This window comes from Balearica regulorum, chromosome 3 (assembly GCF_011004875.1).
Source record: "Balearica regulorum gibbericeps isolate bBalReg1 chromosome 3, bBalReg1.pri, whole genome shotgun sequence".
Taxonomy (NCBI): domain Eukaryota; kingdom Metazoa; phylum Chordata; class Aves; order Gruiformes; family Gruidae; genus Balearica; species Balearica regulorum.
In genome coordinates this window covers 46,585,113-46,609,443 of record NC_046186.1, presented here as the reverse complement: position 1 = coordinate 46,609,443, position 24,331 = coordinate 46,585,113, and the positions used below count along the sequence as shown (strand labels likewise).

The following is a 24,331-nucleotide window of genomic DNA, read 5'->3' as shown; positions in this document are numbered from 1 at the left end:
TCTGATTATGTCCCAGTTTCAGAATCTGGCAAGGATACTGTTGTTGTTCTTGCCATTTGATCACTCAAATCTTGCTTTAAAGGATCAATTATCAGTTAAAATGAGAAAATTATTTTTCTGTCTGTGGCAAGAAGAGCTACCTTTTCTTTCTTTCTTGTGAAAATTTTGCTAGTATTCTGAGGTGACTCTAGATGAATATCATCTGGTCTAAATAAGTATCACCTTCAGACCACATAAACCACTTGCTTTTGAGGAATGCATCATATTGGAAACATATACTGCTTATATTTTGAGGTAAGTAATACTGAAGACTAGATCTCAGCTGCTGCAATGAACTCACCAGTATTCTTGGCTTGAAACTAAGAAGTTTCATAAGGTGGAGCTGTAATGATGTTGCTTTTCCAGTATTTTTTTCCCAAAACCCACGTGAATCAATCACATTTCTCTTTCTTCAGCATTATCCAATATTTAGAGATAAGATATTGATACTTTCTTCAGCAAACTACTTTCTTCAGCTGCTCTTCTTTGAAAAACTTATTAAAGGAAATTTAAATAGCATAAATCACTGCAGTAATATACTTGAGATGGGGAACCACTTTTTGTACATATGGAGAAAGATCAAAGAAAACACAAGTTGCCAGGTAAGGTCTGCCCACCAGGTTCCAAATCTGGCTTTACAATCAATATCAGCCTAAATGGCTGTGAAGAGCAGCCTATTCACCATGATGATTCAACACTTCAGCTCAGTTCACTTCAACACCACGCTGAATTTATGTATATAAAAGAATTATTTCAATGTGCAGTCTTTCAAAATCACTAACAAAAGAATGAGAAAGAAACAAGAAATAGGGCACCATATATATACCTCAGACTAACATAATTTCTTCTTGGTTTGTATTTCTGAGCAGGTCTCATTCCTGACACACACATAGTTCTTACATTATAAATAATTTTAAAATATAAACTGACACATTATGAAACATAAGATTCAGTTCTAGCCTTCTCCCTGGTCTTAACTGCTTTTAATAGTTTTATACAAGTGGCGTTCCACAGGCATTGGTATTCACACCGGCACTGTTTAACATCTTTGTCAGCGACATGGACAGTGGGATCGAGTGCACCCTCAGCAAGTTTGCCGACGACACCGAGCTGTGTGGTGTGGTCGACACACTGGAGGGAAGGGATGCCATCCAGAGGGACCTTGACAGGCTGGAGAGGAGGGCCCGTGCGAACCGCATGAAGTTCAACAAGGCCAAGTGCAAGGTCCTGCACGTGGGTCAGGGCAATCCCAAGCACGACTATAGGCTGGGCGAGGAATGGATTGAAAGCAGCCCTGAGGAGAAGGACTTGGGGGTATTGACTGATGAGAAGCTCAACGTGAGCCGGCAGTGTGCACTTGCAGCCCAGAAAGCCAACCGTGTTCTGGGTGGCATCAAAAGAGGCGTGACCAGCAGGTCGAGGGAGGTGATTCTCCACTCTATTCCACTCTTGTGAGACCCCACCTGGAGTACTGCATTCAGCTCTGGGGCCCCAGTACAGGAGAGACATGGAGCTGTCGGAGTGAGTCCAGAGGAGGGCCACAAAGATGATCAGAGGGCTGGAGCACCTCTCCTATGAAGACAGGCTGAGAGAGTTGGGGTCGTTCAGCCTGGAGAAGAGAAGGCTCCAGGGAGACCTTAGAGCAGCCTTCCAGTACCTAAGGGGGGCCTACAGGAAAGCTGGAGAGGGACTGGTTACAAGGGCATGTAGTGACAGGACAAGGGGTCATGGCCTTAAGCTGAAGGGGGGGTAGATTTAGGTTAGGTATTAGGAAGAAAATCTTTCCTGTGAGGGTAGTGAGGCACTAGCACAGGTTGCCCAGAGAAGTTGTGGATGCCCCATCCCTGGAAGTGTTCAAGGCCAGGTTGGATGGGGCTTTGGGCCACCTGGTCTAGTGGAGGGTGTCCCTGCCCATGGCAGGAGGGTTAGAACTAGATGGTCTTTAAGGTCCCTTCCAGCCCAAACCACTCTAGGATTCTGTGATTCTACAGTTCACGACTCTTTACCCAAACCAGTATCGAACAGATCATCTCTCTCGGGCAGAACACTGTCATATCAACACTTAGGTAAGTTGAGAGTTCTCAGACCTGTGAATATCTCTCACCAAGACTAAAACCTGACAACACCGTGGCTGCTTTAAACATACGTTGCCATTGTCTTACAAAGTTTTACTCTATCCATTAATATCTTTAAACAGTTGCATATGGTGATTTTCACAAAAAAATGTTACTTGTTTGTTTTGTGTTCAGAATGAAAAGATGTTTCCATTTGTTTTACTTTGTTTTTTCATTCCCCTTCCATACAAATACGTCAAATGGCAAGTATGTCAGTGCAAATTCAGGAAACATGACACATAGTGCAGTCATCTTCAAATTACACAAGCATGGACCAGACTAGACACATCACTGAGGTACAAAAACACTATGGATAAAGAAGACCCTTAAAAATCATTCTCTAAATCAATACTGATAAATCTTTTAAAGTATTTTTGATGTTTTCTAAGTCCCGGCTCCTTGTTGGATATAATAATATAAATTTTCCATTAGATTGTGCTGTATTTTTAAAAGCAAATAAGAGGTCATAGTTTTCTGAAAGAAAAGAAAAAAAAGAAAAATTCATTCCTTGTTCAACTGTTACATATGAAAAGTCATTCATGATGAGATGGTTAACTCTGCTAGTATTAAAAAAAATGTAGCAGTGGAGATTACTAGGAAATTTGGAACTCTTTAAACTTAGGCTCAACAACTGAAAGAAAACTTGTCCACTACCACTGCAGAATCCTGTCAAATTATGAGAATGTGTGTGATGTTTCTATACTCTTTATCCACATCTGTTTCACATCTGTGAAACAATTAATACTGCTGCACTTCTAAATCAATTTAAGAAATTACAGATAATCATAAATGGAGACTAACAAGAAACATATTTTCTGTTCTAGCTACATTGATATTCACCAGCACAGAAGGAATACCACACTGCTTAATTAACCTGAAAAACCCTGTACAAAATACATGAAAAATATCCGAAAAGTCACTATGTTAAAGAAGAGCAACTGGGTGTTAAACCTAGGTACATTCATATCCGGTAGAAGATAATATGAACAGATTGAAGTCAGAGAGCAATGCAGAGGAACCAGTAATAATGGAGATGATATATCCCCTTTATGTAGCCTGCATTACATTAAAAAAGGCTCAGGTCTCAAAGAACAAATTTGAATTACGAATTTTTATGCAGCAGTGCCTATGTATTTTCTTATGCATATTTTCTTGAGCGGTATTTTCTATGATACACTGTGTATGAAGTTTCGAGAACTCACAGACCACTTACAATGTCTGTGCTACTTTTAAATAAAGTATTAAAAGCCATGGGAACAACATGGTTGTAAAGAATTACAGCTCATTTGAATGACAGCATCTCCGATGCACCGACTTTCACTAACATTGCAGTTGTGGCCCTGCACAATATGATTACTTTGTAATCATGGGCAATAGAGATTTTGGATGTTTTCTGAGGAAGCTGCATTATCCTCACATAATAACATTGATTTAAAATTCTTCTCCCACTGTTGGTAACAGTGGCATCTGCAGAGAGCAGTTTAGTTCCAAAAGCTTGATACTCTCATCACAGCAGAGATCAACAGTGAGTCAAGGATGAGTGTCAGGTTCATCTCACAACTTCGACAGAGGCTAAATTTGTTGAGTTTTTTGGAACATGGTGATTTAGTAAGTTTTCTGTTGTCATAAGTAAAGACAAGGTCATTCTAATTACTAGTCCATTTCCTTTCTGAATCTGAAGTACACTTCAAGTAACTGTAAAATTCATGGTTCACATATTACTATTAGTTTTTAGTCATTAAAAAGAAACAAGAGAGTCAATTCAATAGCCCATAAATTACAATGCATCTGCAGATAGCAATTCAAGTGTCACCAGCTGGCAGTATGTACAGTGATCACAAACTAGGGATGAGGTCATGTGAGTACCCGTTGTTCTCCACGTGAAAAACCCTTGTTTAACCCTGAATGCAATATTGCTTGGTTAAGGAACACATAAAGTGAGAAATACAGAATACAGTAGTGATTTCACTTGTGTAAATTTGCATGGTATTTCGCAAACTTAAAATCAGATATAATTCTTGCTTCCCAGATTCTACTTCACTGAAACATTTTTCTAAAATTCAAGTTAGAACTTCTCATATGGCTATGCTGGAAGGATTTGACACAAAAGACAGAGATAGACTTTTTGACACCTTCTTACTGGATCTCCAAGAGGCATAACAGTCAAAGGACAAGCCGTAGTGAACTGCAGATTTAGATAATAAAGAATATTGAAATGCTGCCAAAGATCTGGTACCATACAAAAAAGAATAAACAATGGATTATTTAAGGCATGGACATCAAACAAATGATGCAAGAAGAAATAAGAAAAACATTCTTCATTTCCTGAGCAGCAAACTCCTCTTAAGTTCATTTTATAATTTACATTTCTGTCCATCTTAGTCAATAAATAGGGTGAAATTGTACTCACCTTGTATATCTCCCTTTAGCTGACTTTAGACATTACATTAACAGAGAATCAGAGAATCACAGAATGGTTTGGGCTGGAAGGGACCTCAAAGATCATCTAGTTCCAACCCCCCTGCCATGGGCAGGGACACCCTCCACTAGACCAGGTGGCCCAAAGCCCCATCCAACCTGGCCTTGAACACTTCCAGGGAGGGGGCCTCCACAACTTCTCTGGGCAACCTGTGCCAGCGCCTCACCACCCTCACAGTAAAGAATTTCTTCCTAATACCTAGCCTAAATCTACCCCCCCTTCAGCTTAAGGCCATGACCCCTTGTCCTGTCACTACATGCCCTTGTAACCAGTCCCTCTCCAGCTTTCCTGTAGGCCCCCTTTAGGTACTGGAAGGCTGCTCTAAGGTCTCCCTAGAGCCTTCTCTTCTCCAGGCTGAACAATCCCAACTCTCTCAGCCTGTCTTCATAGGAGAGGTGCTCCAGCCCTCTGATCAGCTTTGTGGCCCTCCTCTGGACTCGCTCCAGCAGGTCAATGTCTTTCTTGTACTTTATTGTACACATCTACCTGTCATTTTATGTTGGTCATTTTATGCTCCCTTTACTGATAATTGAGAAACACTGGCACTCTTACATATGATTCATCTGATTTTAGAGTGAGATGGACAGAATCTGCATGCTTCCACTGATTCTTAAGCAAATGCAGAAGACAGGCACAGACATAGATTTCTGCATAGTGGGAATGTAAAAAGTTTAAGGCAAAGTCCTCTCTATGAATAATTCATCATTTTTATACATCATATGTGTTAAAATAAATCAGTATGCACTGAAGAAAATCAGATATTTTTTTCCTGAGGTACTTAGTAAGTCTATGTTAATTTATCGGCATTTGATAAAAATAATTCCATGCAAGGTCTGGCATTTCTGGTCCACTAAAAATCTAGCAGATAATATCTTTATTGTAAAACATGACCTTACACATACATTCAGTACTAATACAACTGAGGACATAGGCCTCTTTTAGTTAAAAAACTTGCTTCAAAAATGACTTAAAATTTGGAACAGTAGTAGGTTAGTATGTACAACATTTAGTGCATTTAGGGTCTTTGAAAGCTAGGTCATAGTAGGGCTGTGGTATATTCTTAATGTCTGCTAGGAAGTGAATGTCAAGAAAAATCAAAAAGCAACAAAAACAGTTTCAACATTTTCCAAGATGAGGAAACAAATGTAACACAGTAAATTTGATTTTTTTTTCTTTCTTTCCATTCGTAGAAGACCTCAGGCTTTGTATTGACCTGACAGTGCAGGGTCTCAGAAGGGCTTGTCTCAGCCTGAGTTAGTTTTAGCTTGCTTTAACAGTTTTCTAGTGGTCAAGCGACTATGGCATGATGTGTTTTATCTTAAGCTCAGTCAATACCACATATGGTAACAGCCTGACAAACTGAGGCAGTCAGTTTGTAGAAAATGATAGCCATTCTGTCAACTGAGGCTGGGAAGGCTGTAGGGCAACTCTTAGACTTGAACTAAGAGTCACTGAGAAGGAAACAGATTGTGTTAAGGAAACATATAAAAATAAACACAATCAGGTTACAAGATGGGGAAGAAGAAAGTAGCAACATCATGCTCCTCCTGGCAAAGAGAAACCCCCACCATCAGGAACATTACTCTGAGGGAAGACCTCATGATGTTGACACCACCTTGTAAGCCCCTCCTGCGTTCTCCCTGAGAGGGGCAGATATATTGACCTTAGGATCCAGAGGAACATTTGAAAGGTGACCAAAACACAAAAGAAAAGGGTAGATACTAGGAAGGTTTTAGCTGCATTATAAAAGGGACAGACTTTTCTCTAGTGGATATGTTGGACTGTTAAGACTGTTGAAACATTAACTGGGCTGAAAATCAATTCTTGGTCCTATATAATCGTGAGTTCTCTTTTACCCATAAACAAGATTTTGAGTGCAGCACAAAGCTAGAAAGCCTATGATCTTATAAGATCCATGGGTCACATGACCTTGCAAAGCCAAGGGATTCCTCATAAAGCCTAGCTTTGTAGAATTCATCCTAAATGTCTGTTAAGAAAAGGTACCCTTAATAATTAAGTATGTCTGTATTGCTGTTAGAAAACATTCAAACTACACTGGGTTTTTACCTACAAATGCAAGTATATACATGTGGAAAAGTTTGCCTCAGTCTTTCCTCTATGACAAGAATAAAAGTCTTGGTTTGGTGTGTTGGGTTTGCGTGGCAAGCTTTTGGTAGCGGGGGGGGGGGCTACAGGGGTGGCTTCTGTGAGAAGCTGCTAGAAGCTTCCCCTGTGTCTGACAGAGCCAATGCCAGCCGGCTCCAAGACGGACCCACCGCTGGCCAAGGCCAAGCCAATCAGCCCCTCTGTGATAACATATTTAAGAAGGAAAAAAAAACAGTTAGAGAGAGCTTTTGCAGCCGGAGAGAGGAGTGAGAAGATGTAAGAAACTCTGCAGACACCAAGGTCAGTGCAGAAGGAGGGGCAGGAGGTGCTCCAGGCACCGGAGCAGAGATCCCCCTGCAGCCCGTGGTGAAGACCATGGTGAAGCAGGCTGTCCCCCTGCAGCCCATGGAGGAAGGATGAGGGGGTGTAGCGATTCCACCTGCAGCCCGTGGAGGACCCCACGCCAGAGCAGGTGGAGGCACCTGAAGGAGGCTGTGACCCCATGGGAAGCCTGCGCTGGAGCAAGTTCCTGGCAGGACCTGTGGACCCGTGGAGAGAGGAGCCCACACCAGAGCAGGTTTGCTGACAGGACTTGTGACCCCATGGGGGACCCACGCTGGAGCAGTTTGCTCCTGAAGGTCTGCATCCTGTGGGAGAGACTCATGCTGGAGCAGTTCGTGAAGGACTTTAGCCTGTGGGAAAGACTCACATTGGAGAAGTTCGTGAAGGACTGTCTCCCGTGAGAGGGACCCCATGCTGGAGCAGGGGAACGATGAGAGGAGTCCTCCCCCTGAGGATGAAGAAGTGGCAGAAACACCGTGTGAGGAACTGACTGTAACCCCCATTCCCCGTCCCCCTGTGCCGCTGCGGGTGGAGGACGTTGAAGCCGGGAATGAAGTTGAGCCAGGGAAGATGGGAGGGGTGGGGGGAGGTGTTTTAAGATTTGATTTTATTTCTCATTCCTCTACTCTGTTTTGCTTAGTAATAAATTAGATGAATTCCTTCTCTAAGTTCAGTCTGTTTTGCTCGTGACGATAATTAGTGAGTGATCTCTCCCTGTCCTTATCTCGACCCACAAGCTTTTTGTTACACCTTTTCTCCCCTGTCTGGTGAATGAGGGGAGTGATAGAGCAGCTCTGGTGGGCACCTGGCCCCCAGCCAGGGTCAACCCACCACATTTGTTTAGGCTGCAAACTTGCTTTTGTGTGAAGTATATTTCAAGGAGTCAGGAAGGAAGGGTACATCTCTTCTATTTGTTAAGTGACAGCTTTGACCCACAAGTCTGTAATGGAATTTCCTCCTACCTTAAGGAAAGCTATATGCCAATCACTAGGCCTTACTTGCCATTAAAAATCTGCATTCAGAAATAAAAGCTCAACGTGAGCCAGCAATGTGTGCACTTGCAGCCCAGAAAGCCAACCGTGTTCTGGGCTGCATCAAAAGAGGTGTGACCAGCAGGTCGAGGGAGGTGACTCTTTCCCTTCTACTCCGCTCTTGTGAGACCCCACCTGGAGTACTGCGTCCAGCTCTGGGGCCCCAGTACAGGAGAGACATGGAGCTGTTGGAGCAAGTCCAGAGAAGGGCCACGAAGCTGATCAGAGGGATGGAGCACCTCTCCTATGAAGACAGGCTGAGAGAGTTGGGGTCGTTCAGCCTGGAGAAGGCTCCAGGGAGACCTTAGAGCAGCCTTCCAGTACCTAAGGGGGGCCTACAGGAAAGCTGGAGAGGGACTGTTTACAAGGGCATGTAGTGACAGGACAAGGGGTCATGGCCTTAAGCTGAAGGGGGGGTAGATTTAGGTTAGGTATTAGGAAGAAAATCTTTCCTGTGAGGGTAGTGAGGCACTAGCACAGGTTGCCCAGAGAAGCTGTGGATGCCCCATGCCTGGAAGTGTTCAAGGCCAGGTTGGATGGGGCTTTGGGCCACCTGGTCTAGTGGAGGGTGTCCCTGCCCGCAGCAGGGGGGTTGGAACTAGATGGTCTTTGAGGTCCCTTCTAGCCCAAACCATTCTGTGATTCTGTGAATATAAAAAAATTCCTTTAGAAAATGAAATCAGAGTATTAGAATTCATAAGAGGATTGCTCTCTTTGTTAATTACATTAAAATGCTTTTAAAAATTACATTTAACTTTGGGTTACAGATCCAGAATACAGAAATACAAAACATTGTATTTATAAAAAATACACATTTGCTTTGAGAATATGATTGTAAAATTATGCTACAAACATTGAAACCCTGAGTTATCTAGCATCAAGCTACAGGACCTTCATTATAATACTTATTCTTTGCTCATTCTGCATAATTTCACTATGAAGATGTTTTACAACATGATGACTAAATAGAACTGATAAAAAATCAGGATTTCCAGTATTTAGACTAGTCAAACACTGTAAGGATAAGTGGTCTAGTGAATAGGGGAATCTAATTAGCGTATAACAATTTAAAAAAAAAAAACAAAAAACACTTGGCAATACTTGAGTCAGGCCCCACAAACTCAGGCTTCGCCTGTCTCATGCTCCAGTACAAAAGAAAACAATTAATAAAATAGTTGGAATGCAGAAGCAGGATAAGAGAAGCCGTAAATTAGGGAATAGTCCTTGGGTATGAACTAGAAAAGACACAAAGTTTGAGGCAACCTGATAAAGGGAGGCCCAACATGCCAACAAGCCTGGGACCATCTGGGCAGGATGGATAACAAGGTTGCTGAGCTTGCAAAACGGGGATAATGAAGAAGAGGTCACCCAACTCTGTACACTGAAGAAGAGGAGAAAGAGGAAGATTTGAGGAGGACGACCCCTGACGACCACCTGAGAAAGAAACTGCGCAGGCGTATCAGGACATTAGCATATATTCAGGAGTTCCCGGAATAATAATGAATATGTATTAAATGTATCAGAAACCTAATGAATATGTAAACTCTTTTGTAATATAAATCACGAACAATTTGTTTCTCGTCGAGACGCACGTTCGTGGAAATATCCCGGTGCGACTCCCAGCGCTGCAATAAAGGATACCTGCTTAATAGTCACATTGGCTATTGAGTGAATTTTCTTTGATTCAGATTGGCGACCCAGATGGGACCCTCTCTGCCCGGCTGCAGGACCCATTGAGATTGGGACTCTCTTGGGTACCCCCGGGGATTTCTCCGGAGAGACTCCTCTCCTCAATCGGATCACTGCGGGGGCAGACAAGGACCATCTATTGAAAGGTATTCTTTAAAATATTTTGTTTTTATTTTTATTTGTTTAAGTAACTGTCTGGAGGTATTGGTTGTTTAGGAGTTTAACAGTTACTACTCTGTTTTTGGAACCGGTTGTTTGGTGGCTCCCCGTAGGTCGTTACGTTATAACGCAGGGTTGAGCGTATGCGGGACTGCTAGCGTCTTATTCGCATACATTGGGACAGTAACTGACTGGAGGTATTGGTTGTTTAGGAGTTTAACAGTTACTGTTACACACACACACGCACTTGTAACTGTCTGGAGGTATTGGTTGTTTAGGAGTTTAACAGTTACTGTCACACACACACGCACTTGTAACTGTCCGGAGGTATTGGTTGTTTAGGAGTTTAACAGTTACTGTCACACACACACGCACTTGTAACTGTCTGGAGGTATTGGTTGTCTAGGAGTTTAACAGTTACTGTTACTCGCACACACGCACTTGAAAACTAACTGTCTGGAGGTATTGGTTGTTTAGGAGCTTAACAGTTACAGTTTCAAGAATTTTCTTTTTTTTTTTTCTTTTTCTTTCTTTTCTTTCTCAAGTATAACTTGAGGTGTTTGAATTTGTGTGAGTGTGTGAGACGTACAATCACGTACGAAGCGAGTGTGGAGTCCGGATCCGCGGTTCTGTTATCCCGCGAGGGAAACAGCCGGAGAAGGACGAAGCGAATGATTAATGATACCCTTGTGGGTAATTATTTAGATTAATAGTAGCATTGACATGTAAGTTTGGATGTCCTTTATTGCTGTGTTAAAAGATTAACTAAAAATCCGAATGATGCAGCCCCTGAAGTAGAATTGTTGATAAATGTGGGAATCAGAATATTGCTTTTGACACCCCAAAAATATTGTGAATCAATAATCATTTTTGAATGTTTATGGTATAAACAGAAATTGTGAATTCAATCTGGGACAGACATAGAGTGTGCTAAGTGTAAAGTGTGAACCCCTTGAGAAAAAGGAGTGTGCTACCGAAATAGTAAAGATTGTGGTTGGCGAGATAGTAAAATGGGAAGTAATCAGAGTGGAGAAAGTTTTAAAAAAAAACAGCCCAAGAATAAGAATTTGGAATATAATACAGTGTTACAATTGATGTTGTTTTGTAGAAGGAAGTTAGAAAAGAACAACAAGAAAATGAAAGAGCGGAGACAGGCAGGGAGAGACAGGGAAAGAGAGGGTAATGTGAGAGCTGCACTGCAGGAAGCGTCAGCAAACTAACTTCAAGGGAGGACGGCAATACCAAGGGGGAGAGGCAAGACCCCTCCAGCACAAAATACCAGTAATACCTTAGGAGATCATCAGTGTGCATATTGTAAAGAACTGGGACATTGAAAATGGGATTATCAGAAATTTAAGGACCGTTTTAGGGGTCCTGTTCCTACCAGTGCAGAGGTTCTGGAGGAGGCACGATAAGCAGCTCCCTTTCAACCTCAGTTCCCCTGAACTAGGTCCTGAAGGGGACCGGGGGAAACCTCCCCAGCAGAACCCCTGGCTACAGTAGAGCTGGGAAAAAGGAAAATAGATTTTCTTGCAAATACCGGGGCAACTTATTCTGTTAAATACTTATCAAAGAAAATTGAGATATGATACAGTAAACATTGTGAGTGCCACAGGGAAAGCGAAACAGTGTGCCTTTTCCATCCTTTAAATTTTAAGCTTGGAAAACAATGGATAACTCACCAATTTTTATATATGCCTGAATGTCCTATACCACTCTTGGGACGGCACCTATTGAGTAAATTGGAAATGCAGATCACCTTTAAAGACGGGAAAGTTCAATTATTAATCCCTGAATCTAAAGCCATTGAGGCAAGAGTTTTTATGTTGCAGGAGCAACCTAAGACTAACAAAGGAATTCCCGAGGAGGTGAAGAATACAGTGACATTTTTGACACGGGCTAATGAGGTCCCGGGTAGATCCAGAAGAGCGAAACCCATAAGAATTATCCTTAAACCTGGAACAAATCTGGTAAGACAAAATAATACCCATTAAAAATAGAGGCCAAAAAGGAATTTAAAAGGTTAATATTCAACTTTATAGAATACGGGTTGCTCATATAATGTAAATCAGAGTATAATACCCCAATTTTACCGGTGAAGAAACCGGATGGGAAGAATTATCAGCTAGTATAGGACCAAATTTGGTTTACCGTACTGGACCTGAAGGATGCATTTTTCTGTCTGCCCTTGGCAGCAGAGAGTCAGAAGCTGTTTGCTTTTGAATGGGAAAATCCTGAAACAGGCAGGAAAACACAATTAACTTGGACGGTGTTACCTCTAGGACTTAAGAATAGCCCTACTATTTTTGGGAACCAGTTGGTCCGAGAACTCGAAACATGGACTCCTCCATCTCAGACAGGGACTTTATTATAATATGTGGATGATTTACTAGTGGCTACAACTACTAAGGAGGACTGCGCCCAATGGACAGTGAGCTTGTTAAATTTTCTAGGATTGAGTGGATACAAAGTTTCCCAGCAAAAGGCCCAAGTGATTCAGCAACAAGTCACCTCGGATTTGAGATCTCAGGAGGACAAAGAGAAGGTCAAAAAGAAGCTATTTGCCGCACGCCATTGCCGGGAACAGCAAAAGAATTTAGGATCTTTTTAGGTATGACAGGATGGTGCAAATTATGCATATATATAATTATGGACTCTTAATAAAACCATTGAATCAATTACTAAAAGATAATCAGTTAAAGTTGACCTGGACAGGAGAAGCAAAAAAAGCCTTTGAACAACTGAAAACAGAACTGATGAGAGCACCGGCTTTAGGTCTTCCTGACGTGTCTAAACCCTTCTGGCTATTTTCTCATGAGAGGCAAGGAATAGCCTTAGGGGTGCTAGCTCAGCAACTAGGCCCTTATAAAAGAGCAGTAGCTTACTTTTCTAAGCAATTGGATGAAATAAGCAAAGGGTGGCCTGGATGTCTACGAGCAGTAGCTGCAGTTATCCTGAATGTACTGGAAGCACGCAAATTTACAATGGGCCAGAAAATTACAGTAATGGTGTCTCATACAGTTTCAGCCATGTTAGAACAAAAAGGAGGACGCTGGCTTTCCCCCTCTAGATTTCTGAAATACCAAGCAATACTAGTGGAACAAGATGATATAACTATAGTCATCACTAACATTGTGAACCCAGCTTCTTTTCTTAGTGGGGAAATCTCGGAGCCGGTGGTCCATGACTGTTTAAAAACGATGGAAGCGGTATATTCCAGCCGTCCCGATCTAAAAGAGGAGCCGCTCCACGATGCCGAGGACTCCTGGTATACAGACAGAAGCAGCTTTGTGAAACATGGAGAATGCCAAGCAGGATATGCTGTGACCACTACCCAAAAGGTAATAGAAGCAAAATCATTACCTCCAGGGACATCAGCACAAAAGGCTGAAATCATTGCCCTAACCCGAGCGTTAGAGCTGGCAAGAGGGAAGAAGATTAATATCTGGACAGACTCAAAGTATGCCTTTGGAGTTGTACATGCCCATGGTGCTATCTGGAAGGAAAGAGGACTTCTCACTGCTCAAGGAAAATATATTAAACATGCAAAAGAAATTCTAAAGTTACTAGAAGCCGTAAATCTTCCAGAAAAAATAGCTATTATGCATTGTAAAGGGCACCAAAAAGGTAACACCGACCAAGAGATTGGCAATAAATTGGCAGACTCAGGGGCTAGAAAGGCAGCAGAAAAGGGTAAAGTGATGGCAGCCTTAATTCCAGATGGTAAACTTCAAATTCCAAATTTTGATTTGGAGCCAGATAAGTATTCCAAAGAAGATAAAAAAATTAATCAATGATTTAGAAGGTAACAAAGGAAAAGATGGATGGTTTTATGTTCCAGATGGACGAATAATAGTACCCTCTAATTTGTTATGGAAATTAGTTTTAGATGAACATAAGAAAACACATTGGGGTACAGATGCTTTATATAAACAATTAAACCAGAAGCTAGTAAGTTGAAATTTGTACACTAGTGTGAAACAAGTAACCCAAAGGTGCGAAATTTGTTTAAAGAATAACCCGAATACCTCAAACAAGATTCAGATGGGTGTAATAGGAAAAAGTAATAGTCACAGACAGTTAAATATAATCGAACAGACTGTTCTAGCAACACGAGTTAGAGGATTAGATCAACCCATACATCCTTTTAAACCCGGAGACTGGGTTTATGTTAAGAATTTCACAGGTAAACCATTGGAAGAGAAGTGGAATGGACCATTTCAAGTGCCTGAGCCATGTCAGTCAGGTAGAAGGATGGAATCAAAATCTACACTTCTCTCTAGTCCAAAACATCACTCAGATGCCTAAATATTCCAGCCATGGAATATCCTTAATAGGAGTTCCGCTTCCATCTAATGTCTCCTGGACAAATCCGGTTTATTGGGCAAACACCACCCTTAGAAAAGATTCCCAGTCCAAATGGAACCAGGAATGGAAGGTAGATGTGATGATAGCGAATTATACCTCAAGTAATAGTTGTTTAGTAAGTTCAGGAAAGGGCACCTTTGTAGGAGAATATTCAAATATAACAAGTCCATTTTTAAATATGACATTGATTGATCCTGTTTTTCAAAGGTTGAACTATACTGGACTCCCGGTCCCATTAGGAACGGGGTGGTATTGGCTATGTGGTACATTGGCTATGAAGATATTGCCCCTAGGATGGAAAGGAGCTTGTACTCTTGGAGCTTTAGTTCCTAACATTATAGGTTTACTAAGTTCCATAGTTTTGCAAGGTGGTTTCTCCCATGGCTAGGGGTAAGTGAACTAAAAAAACTATAGTGAACATTTCAGCAGTAATAGAAAACATTGAGAACAAAACCATTGATGCAATACAGGCATTGCAAATTGAAATAACTAGTCTGTCAAAAGAAGTGATTCAAAACCGAATGGCCCTTGATTTATTATTAGCTTCACAAGGTGGTGTTTGTGCAACCATAAATATAAGCTGTTGTATGTACATAGACCAAAGCGGTAGAATCTCCACAGATTTAGATGAAATCCGTAGACAAAGCGAAATATTGCATAAAATAACTAAAGACGATACCTCATGGGGTTTTGAAGAAATTTGGCACAAGTTAACTTCCTGGCTACCTAATTCGACCTGGCTCCGGCAGCTATTTGGTTTTGTCCTGCTTATAGGACTGATGATAATCCTGACTTGTATATTAATACAATGTGCATTTTGGTGTAGTAGGCGAACTTCAGGAGAATATGAGAACTGGAAACAAAATAAGATAAGACACGCAGTAGAGTCAGGGAAATACTTTAAGAGAACATTGCAAAAAGAGAATGTATTGTAGGCCTTCTTGCGAAAGAATTCGCAACTTTAATGAAAAGGGGGGAATGAATAGGGGAATCTAATTAGCGTATAACAATTTAAAAAAAAAAAACAAAAAACACTTGGCAATACTTGAGTCAGGCCCCACAAACTCAGGCTTCGCCTGTCTCATGCTCCAGTACAAAAGAAAACAATTAATAAAATAGTTGGAATGCAGAAGCAGGATAAGAGAAGCCGTAAATTAGGGAATAGTCCTTGGGTATGAACTAGAAAAGACACAAAGTTTGAGGCAACCTGATAAAGGGAGGCCCAACATGCCAACAAGCCTGGGACCATCTGGGCAGGATGGATAACAAGGTTGCTGAGCTTGCAAAACGGGGATAATGAAGAAGAGGTCACCCAACTCTGTACACTGAAGAAGAGGAGAAAGAGGAAGATTTGAGGAGGACGACCCCTGACGACCACCTGAGAAAGAAACTGCGCAGGCGTATCAGGACATTAGCATATATTCAGGAGTTCCCGGAATAATAATGAATATGTATTAAATGTATCAGAAACCTAATGAATATGTAAACTCTTTTGTAATATAAATCACGAACAATTTGTTTCTCGTCGAGACGCACGTTCGTGGAAATATCCCGGTGCGACTCCCAGCGCTGCAATAAAGGATACCTGCTTAATAGTCACATTGGCTATTGAGTGAATTTTCTTTGATTCACTAGAAACTTTATAACCAGTTCCACATAACTATCTACCAAGATACACACACCTTATGATTCCTCCGAACTGTGTATATTTATTTTTATTTTTTTTTAGCAAGGGATGAAGTATATTACTATCTTCTTGCGAGCATGTTTTTTAACATCTCCAACTGTACAAATATACACACAGGCACATACACGAGTGCTTGACTTCTTTCATATAAGCAGACTACTTGCCAGAATTGCACAGATGAAAGCAGTTCACTGATCTCAGAAGAGAGTGGGGTTACACCCTTTCCATGACACAACACAGAAAAGACACTTGAGAAGTCAGAAATAAATCATCCCAATGCTAACAGCTATCCAGCTGGAGGCCTCTTAGAATCCAGATGTATCTACGTACAGACACCCAAGCACTCTAGAATGAGCGGGTTTTTTATGCAACTTGGTTTTCTCCTAAAATTATCTGACATTGTTCATTCTTCTTTCCCCCTCTCTCTGCACAGCCTGGTCTTTAGCACCATTTTACTACTGTGCCTTTAGATTAGAAGCCCCATTGCTCAGGAACACGCAAGACCGAGTAAGCGTGGAAAAGCACGCCAGGGACACGCTGGAGTACAGACGCGGTTTGGGAAGCAGTAACGGACGAGCCGATAAAGTGCACAGAGGGCTGAAAGCCACGGAAACCCGGGTCCGGGAAAGGCCGGGGCGGTGCTGCGGGAGCAGAAATGCCACCGGGAGCTGTCCCCACGGTGTACTTGATCACGCAGCGAACAATCGGGGCTGGCGGGGGCAGCTGGCGGCAACAGCAGCCGCAGCACCTCGGCGAGACGCACTTTTCTGCACAGAAAAGGCAGCGGGCGGGGAGGGGGGCGGAGGCGCGGCCTGTACCCGGGGTAGGCCTGTGTACGGCGCCGGCCTTCTGCAGCACGGAGAGGCAGAGAGCAGGGCGGGGGGGGGCAGAGGTACGTCCTTGCCGCGGACGGTGGTGACCCCGGCGGGGCGGATGAGCGGGCCGGGCCGGGGTACGGCGACACGCACGACGGGCACAGACGGTGCTGTGCTTCGTTTCGCCCCGCCTGCTCATTTTACGGCAGTGTCGCGCCACGCCGGCTCTTCGCGGCAGCGGAACCGGCAGGCCGGAAGGCAGGTGCGCGGCGGGCTCGGGCGGGCGGGGGTCGCCGGGCTCCGGCGGCGGGCGGTGTGGGGGACGCTGGCGGTGGCCGGAGCTCGCCGCGCTCCGGCCGATGAGGCGAACGTTGCTCTCCGCCGCGGCGGGTGGGGAGCTACGGTCTGGTCCCCTCGGTGAGGATTGGGACCACCCGGCCCGGCCTGCCCCGGCGGCGGTGCGCGGGTCTCTGCTCGCCGCCCTTGGGGGAGAGAGAGCGGAGGGGAGCGGGGCCGGGCTGTCGGCGGGGCCCGGCTGTTTCGGGGCAGCGAGACCGCTGGCCGGTGCCAGGCCTTGCTTCCCCCCGGCGGGGCCAGCCGCGGCGGGCGGGCAGGGTGCCCTGGCCCGGCAGCGGGGCCGGGGCCTGCCGTCTGCCCTCTGCCTGCCGGTGGCCCAGCCTCGGCGCGCTGCTCGGCGGGCGATACCGGATCACTAATAAAGGCCGGGTCCCTTTCTCCTCTCGTTCTGTTCCTGGTCTTGGCCTCGGTGTGTTTATTGAAACAAGGGTAGTGGGAGTGTTGGCAAGTGGAAAAAGGTGCAGGTGTTGAACGGGCCTGAATACTTTCAGTACTTACTACTGGTATTAATAAATGTAGAGAACTAGAAGAGTGAAAAAACAGCGTGTGATCACAAAGAGTGTTTTTTGCTTTTGAGTACTACTGGCTTCATTTTGGTTTGTAATGGTAAACCGATGGCTTTGCTTGTAGAATTAATGATCTATCTCTAGGGTTCTAAGGCTTACCCTGCAGGTGCTTTGGGAGAGTGTATTGTGTTGGAATTGAAATAATACCTGTAGTTAAAAGCTGTTAAGTTCTGAATTTAGATTTTGTTGTTGTTTTTAATACACTAACATTTGTGTAGATCCTTTTCAATCTTCAGGCTTTTTAAAGAATTGACTATGAAATAGTACGTATTGAAATGGAACTGGTAATCTTCACTTCTGCAGAGAAGAGATCTAATCGTCAAGCTTAGTTATTTTCTTGAGGATAGACTTGACTTGAGTCTAGTCAATGAGTAGAAAAAATAATAGAAATTCCAGAGAAGATGCAACAAGGGTTATATATGTCCACATGGCAGGTTGCAGAGATAAATTTTTAGGAGGAAGAAAATCAAACCAACCGTCAGTTCAGGTGCAAGCTGGCTTTCATCTGAAGACCACATTAAATATATCAGTGAGGTGCTGAGTCTAAACACACATTGCTTTTCATTCAGCAGACACCGTAATAAAATAATTTCTTTTGGATCTGACTCGCTTCTGGCTGTGACAGAGTAAACTTGCATCATCCTGGAATTAGATGTGTAGAAATTTGGAGCAGCTCTCTTCCCATTCATGTGGGAACACTGGTCAGTTCCCAGCTAGGATATTTATGCATTGTATAAATTAGTTTAAATGTTAGACCTGCTCAGTTTTCTCTAAAAGCTAGCTTGCCCTTTGGAAGAGATGAGATCACTAGTTCCATTGAATCAGAGAGAAGGTAAGAAATTGTCGAATGACAATATTTTCTTCTCGTAGCTCTATGTTTATGGAGTTTTCTTTGAAGCTAAACCTGAAGTGATAGTTAGGCTTTGTTTTTAAAACTAAGAGGAGTGCACACTGCTCTTTTTCACCCCTTTGTTTTCTTGTTCCTTCCTTTCTGCAGCTGTCATGTATGTATTTAAAATATATCAACGTGTTTCTCTTCCCAGTAACCCATCTAACCTGAGTTTGTTGTATCTTTTCTAGTAGGTAGTCTTCTACTTTGCTGGTGATTTTTGTTATCCTTCACTGCATCCTTCTAAACCAATACGTGTCTTTGTAGACTCAAGGTGCACAACCAAGACAACTACTCTAATGGAGTCTTAATATTGACTAGTGGAAGGAAACATGGCATATTTCAGGGTCTCACTCTTGTCTTTAAATATTTAATGTTTCCTATCTTTCCACATTTCCAGCATGACAAATGACATGATGATTGTCACTTGCTGCAGCCTGTAGATATGTTTCTGCAAAACTGCAACTGATGTTGTTTCTTGGCATCCCCTGTTTTTGCGGTTTCTTACTCTTGCTTTATTGTAGTATGTTCTGCTGTCCATGTTGGATATGGTTGTTTCAAGATAATTGTAATTTGGCACCTAAAATAATTGCAGTCCCTTACATGTCAGCGTCATTTACAGATTTAGCAAGTGTAGTATTAATTCTGTTGTCAAGAAGAACATTTAGAGTTGAAAAATCTTTTTTTACAGAGTTAATAAAAAATTCATCCTTCGTAAAGTACCAGTGTGTGTTTCTGCAGGTTCTTTTTCTGAAAAAAGTTGTCCTTTATAAATATGGCACTGAGCTCAGGCTGGTGCATGTTCTTCCTGTGTGTTTCATTCCTCTTACACGGTCACAGGAGCTGTTATTGGAGTGGGGGGGTGGTTGGGGGAATGAAAGGCACATGTTGCCTTTTGCTGGATAGTTATAATGTAAAGTTTATTTGGAAGCTGTTACATGTGTTATTCGTTCTAGTTCATGTTAGTGTCTTGAGTACTGATCAGGTTTCTTTTTCCCCCCACAAAATTTACTGGAAGTCCTCATTACTCCAAATAACAGATTAATGTTTTCCTGGTAAATTGTTTTAGTAACAATTGTTGAAGTTGGTGTTGAGCACTTTCCAGCCTATGCATTTTTTTAAACTGAATTATGCTTTAATTTGGAGAAAGAAGAAAAAACAAAATTTATTGTCTGGTTTGGACAAACTTATCTAATTAAAAGCAGTTTAACAAGTGACCTATAACATGTAGTTAGAAGTTTGTTAGAAATATGATAGCTGGTGTCTGAACTAAGAAGAGAAGGAAACAAGGGCTGGACCCACAAACAGATTTAGAAGCATTAGGCTCCTAAATTCCAGATTTTAATTCTCAGAATCCCTGTTGTCATCTCACACCATTGCTCTGTTTTCAAACGAAATGTTGGTCTACTGTCTCTTTCCTGTAGCAGTCAGTAGCAGGTGCTTAGGCGATGTACTGAAAAAAAAAATTGGAAAACAAATGCAGTGATGCCTTGGCTTTCGTATTACCTTTCAGTAGTCAGTGATTTAAATAACTGATGATCTGCCTCTAGGCTGTTGAGTTCAGTAGCTACCAGTTAATTCATCTAATTCTTTTTTGAGCGTGCCCAAACTTACAGTCTTTTTGGCACCTTGTGGCAATTAATTCCCAGATTTAATTATATAAGGAAAGACATTCCATTTGATACAGCTTCCTCGCTAATATTCGGTTTTATCATGTACCTCCTTATTGTTACATTACGAGTAATAGTCAGTCATTCTGTATTTACCCGTTCTTGATTTTTAAACACCTTATCACATCACAGAAATGAGCAATTTCATGTTTATTGCAAGCACAATCCCTCTGAGGATCTGCAGTCTTTATGCTCATTTCTGTGAGGAATTTGATCGCCTCTTTGCACAAAGCAATGGGAATATGTTCTTGTACTGGGTTCAGGAGTTAACTTTCATCATAGCCATAGTGCTTTAGATTCTTGGCTAAAACAGTGTTGATGACACACCAGTGTTTTGGCTGTTGCTGAGTGCTGCTTGCAGGGCATCAAGACTTTTGTTTTCCTATCCGACTGCCCAGTGAGTAGGCTGGGAGTGGGCAAGAGGTTGGGTGGAGACACAGCTGGGACAGCTGACTCGAATGTGGAAAGGGATATTCCATACTGTCATGCTGAGAAATAAAAACTGAGGAAGATAAAGAAGAAAGGTGCTTGCTTTTTTTTTTTTTTTTTCCTTCCAAGGTGTCTGTTGTTCAGAGATTGGTGGAGTATTGGTCAGCCTGTGGGATGTGGTGAGCAATTTCCTTCACTTCTGAATTTTTTTAACTTTCCTTCCTCTGTTAAACTGTTTGTACCTCGACCCATGCATTTTCTTACTGTTCTTCCTGTTTTCTCCCCTGTCCCACTGTGTTGGGGGGTGAGCAAGTGGCTTTGTGGATGTTTGGCTGCTGGCAGGGGTCAACCAACCCCAACACTTTGTGCAGACACCTAAAAACATGATTGAAGGAAGTAGTAGCGCACTCTGGTTCTGTGGTAACAGTGCTTGCTGAATTAACCAGTGGTGTGAAAGATCCCTATGTGTTCTTTGAGGTTATTCTAGTCACTTGGTATAGAATATTCCTGTTGCAGTTGTACACAACTTTGTATAATTTATTGAAAATCCATTACACTAGGAAGAAACCAAGAAAGACCTAATTAGGCTACAGTGGCTGTGCTGGACTGCTTGGGCTTTTACGAGTTTGTCCTTGCTGAAAGGGCAGTTGGTGTTCTCCTTGTTTCATTCAGTACATTAACATGTGAACTAGAATTTTGTGGCTGGCCTCTAGCTGAGCACATATCTCTCAGATGCGAATTAAAATTTGTGTTCTTTTTCTGGCTTGTTGAATCTTGCTGATGCTAGAGAAGAACATCGATAACATGGAGCTGGAGAATTGTTTTACCTAACTGATATTTTAGGGAGGGAAATGTTGTTAGCTCTCCCCTTTTGTTGTATGCTGAGTTTAGGATCATAGCTTAGGGATATGGATTATACACCTCCCTAGACTTTCCCATCATTTGTTCTATGGCATGTATTTTCTCTGAGCCATCTGTTATTCTTGCTTGCTCAAAGGCATGTTAGAAGTTTGGCCTGAAAAATAAACTGAATTTGATATTACAGACCTGAATCTTAATCATAAGCTGGTCATAAGATAAGAATAGATGATCATGGAATGATGAGTCAGTGATTGAAGCATTTATCAGGTGATTGCTGGAGTAAATTTCAATTTTCCAATTGTAAATTGGATTCTGAGAAAATTGTAAGAATAAGTAGATGAGGTGGTACAGTAGTGACTTACTTGCCTGCCTTCAAATATTTCTTAAAACATAGACAGAAACATTTGTATCTATATCAACCACTCCTTTCTTTGAAACTGGCGAAGACTGCTGAACTGAGTTGCTTAGTGAGTCTTTGGAAACTGGACTCTGATTAATTTGTTCAAGAAATGTGAAGGCATTATTCTTAGCTGCTGCTCCAAGGGGGAGCAATTTATCCTCTTCTTGAAAGACTGAGGAAAAGTAAAGAGGATCTCTGAAAGTCCTCTCTTCCATTTCTTTCAAGAAATTTATTATTTATGGTGAGTTGATCCCAGTCAGCAGCCAAATGCCCACCCAGCCTCTCATTCACTCCCTTCCGTTGCGAGATGGGGAGAAAATAGGAGACACGTAACAGTTGCTTGGGAAGACAATTGCCATAATCACGGATGTTCCCCCTTGCATCTGCTTTCCCTGAGTTTTTATTGCTGAGCATGACATCGTATGGTGTAGAGCTGTGTTGCCTTTGAAGCATAAATATAAACAAAATGGTTGTATCATTTTATTGTTAGTGTGGCATTTTTGTTTATAGGGAGTCTTTACACCGATTCTGGAAATTGAACAGTTTGTATATCTGCCATGCTAAATATTCAAGATATTTCTTCAAAGGCTTTTAATTGTTGAATAGGAGAATCTTGACTAATACGTGCATATTTCTTAGCTTACAGCACAATTTTTCTAAAACACGTTTTAAGAAATTTTACATATATTCTAACAGAACATGACTATATTTCTAGGAATGTAACCATTTAAAAAATCGTACAACTGGGAAAAAATCCTGCTTTAATCCCCTCATGTTACTAGAGACATAATGAGCCTATTTCCCTTTTCATTATATCAGCCAAGAATAATAACATTATGCCTCAATTTTTGTTCTCCTCCCCATTTTCTCATGGAATAAGCATGCATTTCTGATGTTTACAAGCTTTGTGAAAAGATGGTTAGGGGTCTCCTCACTGTAGGAAACCGTACAGGTGTCTTTCTCAGAGTATCCTCTTGCGTGTATTGCTAATGCCATAGGCAGGCAGCCAAGGAAGGGTGGGCAGCAGCTGTTACTTGTGGTTCTAGTTTGCAGGCATTGGAATATTACAGCAATGCATCACTAACTTTTTTTTTTTTAAAGTTCTAATTCTAAACTGTAATATAATTATCAATTAGGAAGCTGCCATTTGCTGGTGGTCATATAGCTGATGTGTTGTTTGAAGTGCCTGCGTGGCATGTGAGCTCTGAAGAGAAGACAAGGGACTCTGTCTCTAGTAATATTACTTTATGGGACTATGTGTCTATTCAATAGTTGAGTGTTGTTTAAATGTAGTTTTAATTAACTTTTAGGGTTTTTTTTTTTTCCTTGTATAAAGGCCTACCTGAAAAGGAAGTATGCATGTTTTCAGCCTATAGGGGTGTAGTTAAAAAAAGTGCTCCTTGCATTTTTTCATAAATTTTTAGGCTGAATTATTTGGGCAGTTTTTCCCTACATCCTACCAATGTTAAAGAACAGATTAGAATCATTTATATTTAATCCAAATCAAAAGTGGACAGTTGTCGGCCTTGGGACAGCTTCTTGTATTTCTGTTACAACCTTGTGTTTCTTTACAGCTCTCTGCAGGAGAAGACATGGTATTGCCTCCAGGCAGTAGGAGGAAGGTCTGAAGAGGGGGGCACCCCAAAAGGTACCTGGAAGTCTGTGGTGGTTCGGACTGTGCTTTCACCTCTTCCTCAACTGGAAAAGCTTGTCTTGATAGGTTGATTTTTGGGAATCTGTATGCATCTTCCCTGCACTTCACTATTTGATCATGTTATGTCAAACAGTGAGCTGCATTTTGAATGTGGCTCTGTTTGCTTTTCTGATAGGAAAGACAAACTTTCACTTTTTTAAACTCCCAAGCTGGACTGAACCTTCAGTGTACCGTGACGTGGATCAAATTAGAGAGGGCTGCTAGACCGTGAGGGGTTCATTCATGTGGAAATACCTTTGGAAGAATATTTAAATAAGCTGACAGAGGCTTTTAGGAGGAATGTTAGAAAGACTGAGGGGTAGCGTAGTGCTAGGAAATAAATAGTTGTCTTATGGAAGACATTGGTCATCGCAGAGGTGATCAGTAAGTCATCTGACTTAGAAGACTAGCTAGAAGTCACTTTGAAAGAGAAGGCATGTCGGGATTTTTTGATAACTGCTTTATGCAGAAAGCAGAAATAAGCTATCCAGTAATTGATACCCTGTCAAAATGCCAAAGTGTGGTGAGAAAACAAAATTGGTAGAATTTGTTTATTTGGTGTTGTGCCAATGTGTGTGTTTTGTGTGCGCCTTGCAGTTTGGGGATTTGGGAAAACTTGTCTTGGTTAGTCTGTGTT

At 42.0% G+C, this 24,331-nt stretch overlaps 1 protein-coding gene across 2 annotated transcripts in view; it reads left to right on the top strand.

Annotated features, from left to right (window-relative positions):
• The first annotated feature begins 16,940 nt into the window (after nt 1-16,940).
• The window catches only part of ASCC3 (activating signal cointegrator 1 complex subunit 3), a 283,293-nt gene continuing 275,902 nt past the window's right edge, over nt 16,941-24,331 (top strand). The window contains exon 1 of one of the 2 annotated variants that reach the window (XM_075747786.1): nt 16,941-17,091. The gene's annotated coding sequence lies outside the window, so the exon portion shown is untranslated. The remainder of the gene's footprint in view (nt 17,092-24,331) is intronic. The other variant, XM_075747788.1, reaches the window with a different exon arrangement.